The sequence below is a fragment of the Sinohyriopsis cumingii genome, chromosome 15 (genome assembly GCF_028554795.1).
Source record: "Sinohyriopsis cumingii isolate HCF-2022 chromosome 15, ASM2855479v2, whole genome shotgun sequence".
Lineage (NCBI taxonomy): Eukaryota > Metazoa > Mollusca > Bivalvia > Unionida > Unionidae > Sinohyriopsis > Sinohyriopsis cumingii.
Window position 1 is genome coordinate 32,504,685 of NC_142975.1, and position 5,857 is coordinate 32,510,541.

A 5,857-nucleotide genomic window follows, 5' to 3' on the forward strand; every position below is an offset into this window, starting at 1 on the left:
AAACTGGGGCGGGGGGAGACTATTGACACAGACCCCTCCCCCCCTTGCCCCAATGTGCGAGCGCCCATGGGACGTGCCTTTTCTCCCTGTGATACGCCTTAGTATTCCCCCAGGACAAGCCCCTTTTGCATATTCTTGTCAGCTCTGGCTAAACTGCAAAATAGCTAAAGTTTTTATTTAAGTACACAAACAATAAAGCCGGTGTGACTAATGAACATAATCCTATTCCTTGCATTGATCTTGTAAAAAGGACTGCCTTTCGGACATACTTCAAATAAACCATGTTCGAGAGTGTGTGTATGTGTAAGCACCAGCAATTGATTTCCAAATAAATGATGCCTATTTTGTTGTTACTTACCATGCCATGGACTTCATTTTAACAGTTCAAATCTGCAGTCACAAGTTACCGTACACGTGGCAACTGTTTTTCTCACGTTTTATTCCCCACCTTATATCCTTAGGTTTAAGTCTTAATGCATGTAACACTGTTTGCTGAATAAAATATTTATTCAGAATTAGTTCTTTAGGGCCACATATACTGCATAGTATATTTTGTTTTATTCCTTGTAATTTAATCATGGTAATTAAACTTTACATATACGGCAGAGGAATGTCAGGTGTTAACTGGTCGAGTTTCTTTGGCGGAAATGGAGATGCGATTTTGTTTGCAGAGAAAATGTCACAGTGATCATTCATTTAAGCTAATTGGTGACAATTTTATTCTTTTAATTTTTTTTATACTATAGTACTGTTGTAGTTGTTTAAAAACATCTGAAATTTACTTGAATAATGTTTAGTCTTCGCGTTCTATTTACTGAAGAAGAAAAAATGAGAGAAAAAAACACTGTTGTGTGATATTAATTATTTCGTCCAGTGCCGGATTTAGACGTGTGTGCGTGTGATTTGAATTTTTAACGTACCTTTAACAATTTTTCAGTCATATCGCTACGATGTCTGCAGTGTGGCAGTTTAGACTGTGGATTGCATACGTTATATCTATTTATAAATGGTTTGGGGTTGGGGTTTTTTCTTCTGACAAATGAAAATTGACCGACATAATGTAAGAATCGGGACTTCGCTGCGAAAAATTGAGAGATATTACGAGATCGGGAGGTAGATGAGAAAATACCCCAAAAATCTGGAGGTTTTTCTCCCGGCTTGAGAGTTGAAAGGTATGAACTATCCGGGCTTGTGGAATTTCAGTCAGGGCTTGAGTTTATTTAAGTCACCAGCCCGGGGTCTGAACCTAAATATTTTATTTTAGCACTGACCAGTACAGTACATAAACTATTATATCAGACTGCAGATTCAACTTTTGAATGTGCAACCCAAATGTGGTCTCCTCCTGTCTACCTCGCTCGCCAATGTTTATGTTTGTATTCGAGGACTGGCTAGTATCACGTGATCTGTCGTTTCATAAAAACTCGGCAATTTATGGAATCGTGGTATCTTCCAGGCAATATAACCACTACCCGCTTACGATATTTAATTTATAAACATTGCAGTCGAATTAAAATCTGTAGAAAATTACATACGTAAAAGGAAAAGTTTGATTTCTAGTCTCCTTTAACAACGAGAAGTATGCACGTACTTCGAAAATAGAAATAAGATGAAGTTGTCTCCGGTTTGTAATGATTATTCAGAAAATTTTGATAAACTTGCGAGCTCGTTAAAACTGTTGACAATCTTTATAATCCGATATCGCAAAATAAATAAACAAAAATTACAGTAGATGATGAGCTAAAATATGTAATGTTAATAAAACAATAGTTTCTCATGGAAATTTTATCAAAATGTTAGAACCTGATTCTCTTATCAGCGGTATAATCAATATCTACTTGTTCTTTCATGACGATGAGAGTTATATTATTGCAAAAGCAGAGACGTTAAAAATATCCCGTGAAGTCTCTAGCAATTTTGTGTGAAATGTATCAGTAATCTTATCTGAGGGGTGTTTATGGATCAAACCCCGATTTTGTTTGACGACGGCGACAATTCAGTAGCATGTCCTTGTATTGGTAAACGATTATAAAATAATTTTGTTGTCTCAACAGTTTGTTTTCGTGTTTGTTTAGACTAACTACAAGGGGTCATGGAGGGGGTAAGAATTACGTTGTATTACATTACAAAATAGGGTTTTGGGCCAGAATTCCCCTTATATAAGACTACTCAAGAATGTTGTTGTTGTTGTTGTTGTTGTTGTAGGGTTTAACGCTATTTTTCAGCACAAGATAGGCTATACATGGCGGCCAGTAAGAGCCCGGTAAGAAACAACACCGGAAAGACCCACCGACACACGAGAAGCTACATAGTGGCTAGTATAACTGGTCGAGAAAGAACGAGGGAAAACCCAAGAATGAACCACCAACTCACGGGAAGCCACTGGCAAACTAATTTTTCACGTACCACATTGGCCAAGACCAAGACTCGAACCCACGCAGATAGATGGGAGACGGCAGTGATCCGCAACGATAAGCGCTTTAGACCACCGGCCACTCGGGACCCCCCTACTCATGAATGTAAAACAAATATACATTTAACACACAGTTCCTGTTTTGTTTCTTTCTTGGTACAACACATTTATATATTTTTTTTAAAAAAAACATAAGTTCATGGTTACTATCTGGATACAAAAACAAATTAACATTTTTTTATTTATAAAAAACACTGCTCACGGTTTCTTTTTTAATGGTACAAAACTACTTACCCTTTTTAGAAAATATTGTTCATGTTATTTCTTTCATAGTACAAATTATATCCACATATCTTAAATACATTTCATTTTTTCTTTCTTTCATGATATAAAACATACTTGCATTTTTTTAAACGCATTTTGTGTTTTCTGCTTTTCATTTTGGCGTTAAAACACATTTTCTTTCTTTCATAATGCAAGAAAAGTTTTGTTTTCTTTCCTTTTAATGTGTAAGAAGTGTTCTTTTTCTTTCATCGTGCAAACCATATTTACATTTCGAGACAACACAGTACATGTATACATTTCAAGTTTTTTGCGTTTCAAGTGCACAAAGTCTCCGTAACTACGTTCTCACAGTCCGGAGCTCAACAAGGAACTCTCTTCTCCTCTAGACTATCCGCGAGAATCATTTTTGCCCACCAGTGGAAGATGTAAACCATTCATTCATTCATTCAATCATTCACGGAGATCATCTCGAATGTTCAAGGTAAGCTGTATTTTATCCCTCCCATTCATGAACTTTCACAGCACAAATAAAACTATTTTGTCTCTTTTTCCCAGTTAAATACACTTGTGGCTTAGGATTTAGGAATAGGTCATTCCAGACATTTATGTCATTTCCCTTTCAACGGCTTGAAACGACTTTCAAAATTACAATAGTCGACAAGAGACATAGGAAACGTGTGGTTTGTAATTCTCGACTAACTTGTGATATCGAGAGTGGTTTGTGGGTTTGTAGATGAAATCCATAGATGAACTGTAGCGATAAGAACTGAATTTATGCAATATTACCAGGACATCTTCATGTAAACAACCGCATGAATCCGGAAAGTAAAAGCAGGAATGTTACTGTGTGATTTTATATAACAAAATTAAAAAGATAAAAAGAACGAATAAAGGAAGAATATTATAAATGAAGATGTTCAGAAATTCTGCACAGATGTTTAATATTTTCAGCAAATGTTTGAACTGAGTATCCAGCTCCATAAGTCGGGAACAGCGTCCACAGTTCCTTGTGCAGCTTTCCAGCATAGTCTGGTAGCACAGAACGCACATAATTCACTTAACACAGGACCGCTCCGGTGGCCAAGTGGTTAGAGCATCCGCCGTGGATGCAGGAGGTCGTGGGTTCCATCCCCGGTCGAGTCATACCAAAGACTTACAAAAATGGTATTAACAGCTACCTCGCTTGGCGCTCAGCATTAAGAGGTTAGTGTTAGGACTGGACGGTCCGGTGTCAGGATAATGTGACTGGGTGGGACATCATGCTACATGCCTGCGGCATGATGCCCCAGTGCTAGACATCACTATCAACTGCCACACTGCAGACATCGTAGCGATATGACTGAAAAAGACAAGATATTCTCTGCACTATTGACCAAAAGAAAGGTCTAAAACCAACTGAAGACAAGGGTGGGGGGTGGGGTGGAGGTAAAATAAATGATATACATTACAAGCATTCCGTAACTATTTGGACTCTAATTACGCTGACCCTACGTCTTGCTGGCTTTAAAGCTGTCAACCTTAATCTGTGCCTCAAACTCCAATCTGGGAGGTTATGAATCTGCCTTGTTGCTATAAATAGAATTTACAAATATTACCTGACGTGCACTGCCGTATTGCTTACGGCTAAACGTAACAAAACTGGAGTGCACACATTGTTATGCTAACTCTAAACTATACCTCATAAAGTGTGAACTATGTTGCTCTGCTCAAATCGATGTGTGCACAAGGGTGTAAAGTAATTTCGCCCCAAGAACATCTTCAGCTCTATCTATTAGAACTTGGCAAGAATGTTGCAATAATTGTCCGGCGAGTTTTAGACACTCCCCGTTTGGGGCTAATTTTAAGTATCAGGTCATTACAGGTGGCATCATGCGTAACCCGCCATTACACTTCTGTTCCTCTTTTAACTGATACCACACAAGCACGCTTAAAGGTCTCATTTATCCTCTCATCTCATACGTTCGGTGAAAGAAACAAAGGGACGTAAGTACGTAAGCATTCCGGTGCACATGAAACCGGCATATTCGTTTAAATTATCCTGCTGTGAGGAACGTTTCACCCCATCTCATTATTATTATTATTATTAATATTAATATTAATATTTACTGCTGACATGATCACAAGTTCTGTCCAAACTTGTCAACACCATCATTTGGTGATCAGTGTTAATAAGTGCTATGATGAACAAGGTTAGTTAATATTTATTTGTCAGACCATTTTGAAGGAAGGGTGGGTAGTCTTTATATGAATAATACAATATGAATAATGCTTATAACTTGAGACAGAATATTATCTGGACAAAGTAAGTATTTAATCAATATGGTATAAAGTAGTTGCTGTATCATGTGTTTTTAAGCCTGCTTAATGTGTGTGTGTGATTTGGATTTTTAATGTAGTTTTAACAATTTTTTAGTCATATCACTACAATGTCTCCAGTGTGACAGTTTATAGTGAAGTCTAGCAATGTCGCGAACATGTAACATGATTCCCATCCAGTTACATTATCCTGACACCAGGCCAACCAGTCTTAACACTAACCTCTTAATGCTGAGTGCCAAGCAAGGAAGCTGTTAGTACCATTATTGTAAGTCTTTGGTATGACTCGGCCAGGGATCGAACCCACGACCAGCCGCATCCGAGGCGAATGCTCTAACCACTAGGCCACCGGACTGCATCACACTCATTCACCTATAACATACGCGTATTTGACGATGATGATGATTGTTATGTATATCTATATTTGCAAGTTTTCCTCATGACTGTAAATTGTAGTGATGTTAAATAGCTAATCTTGTACACAGGTATATGTTCTATTTAGATTGCATATGACCCATAAATAGATCTAATGTTTCTAATAATAAAACCTGTTCACAAGTTTCTTGTTGTTACCCCATTGGATAGGTCTTCCAGGTGGGTTCTTAAAAGAATTGTTTCCCCTTGGATACGTCGATCAGGCGGGTTCTTTAAAGAATTATTTCCCCATTTGATGGGTGGGTTCTTTTACGACGTGGGGTATTTGCTAAATGTCACGAAGTGAGTAGGAGACAAATGAGTTTTAGGGCCGTATGCTTATAAGGAGAGAGCTGAATAATTGATTTATTCTTATTTCGGATTGTATTGTTTTAATATGTTATTATGTCAATAACAGTCTGCAGATGT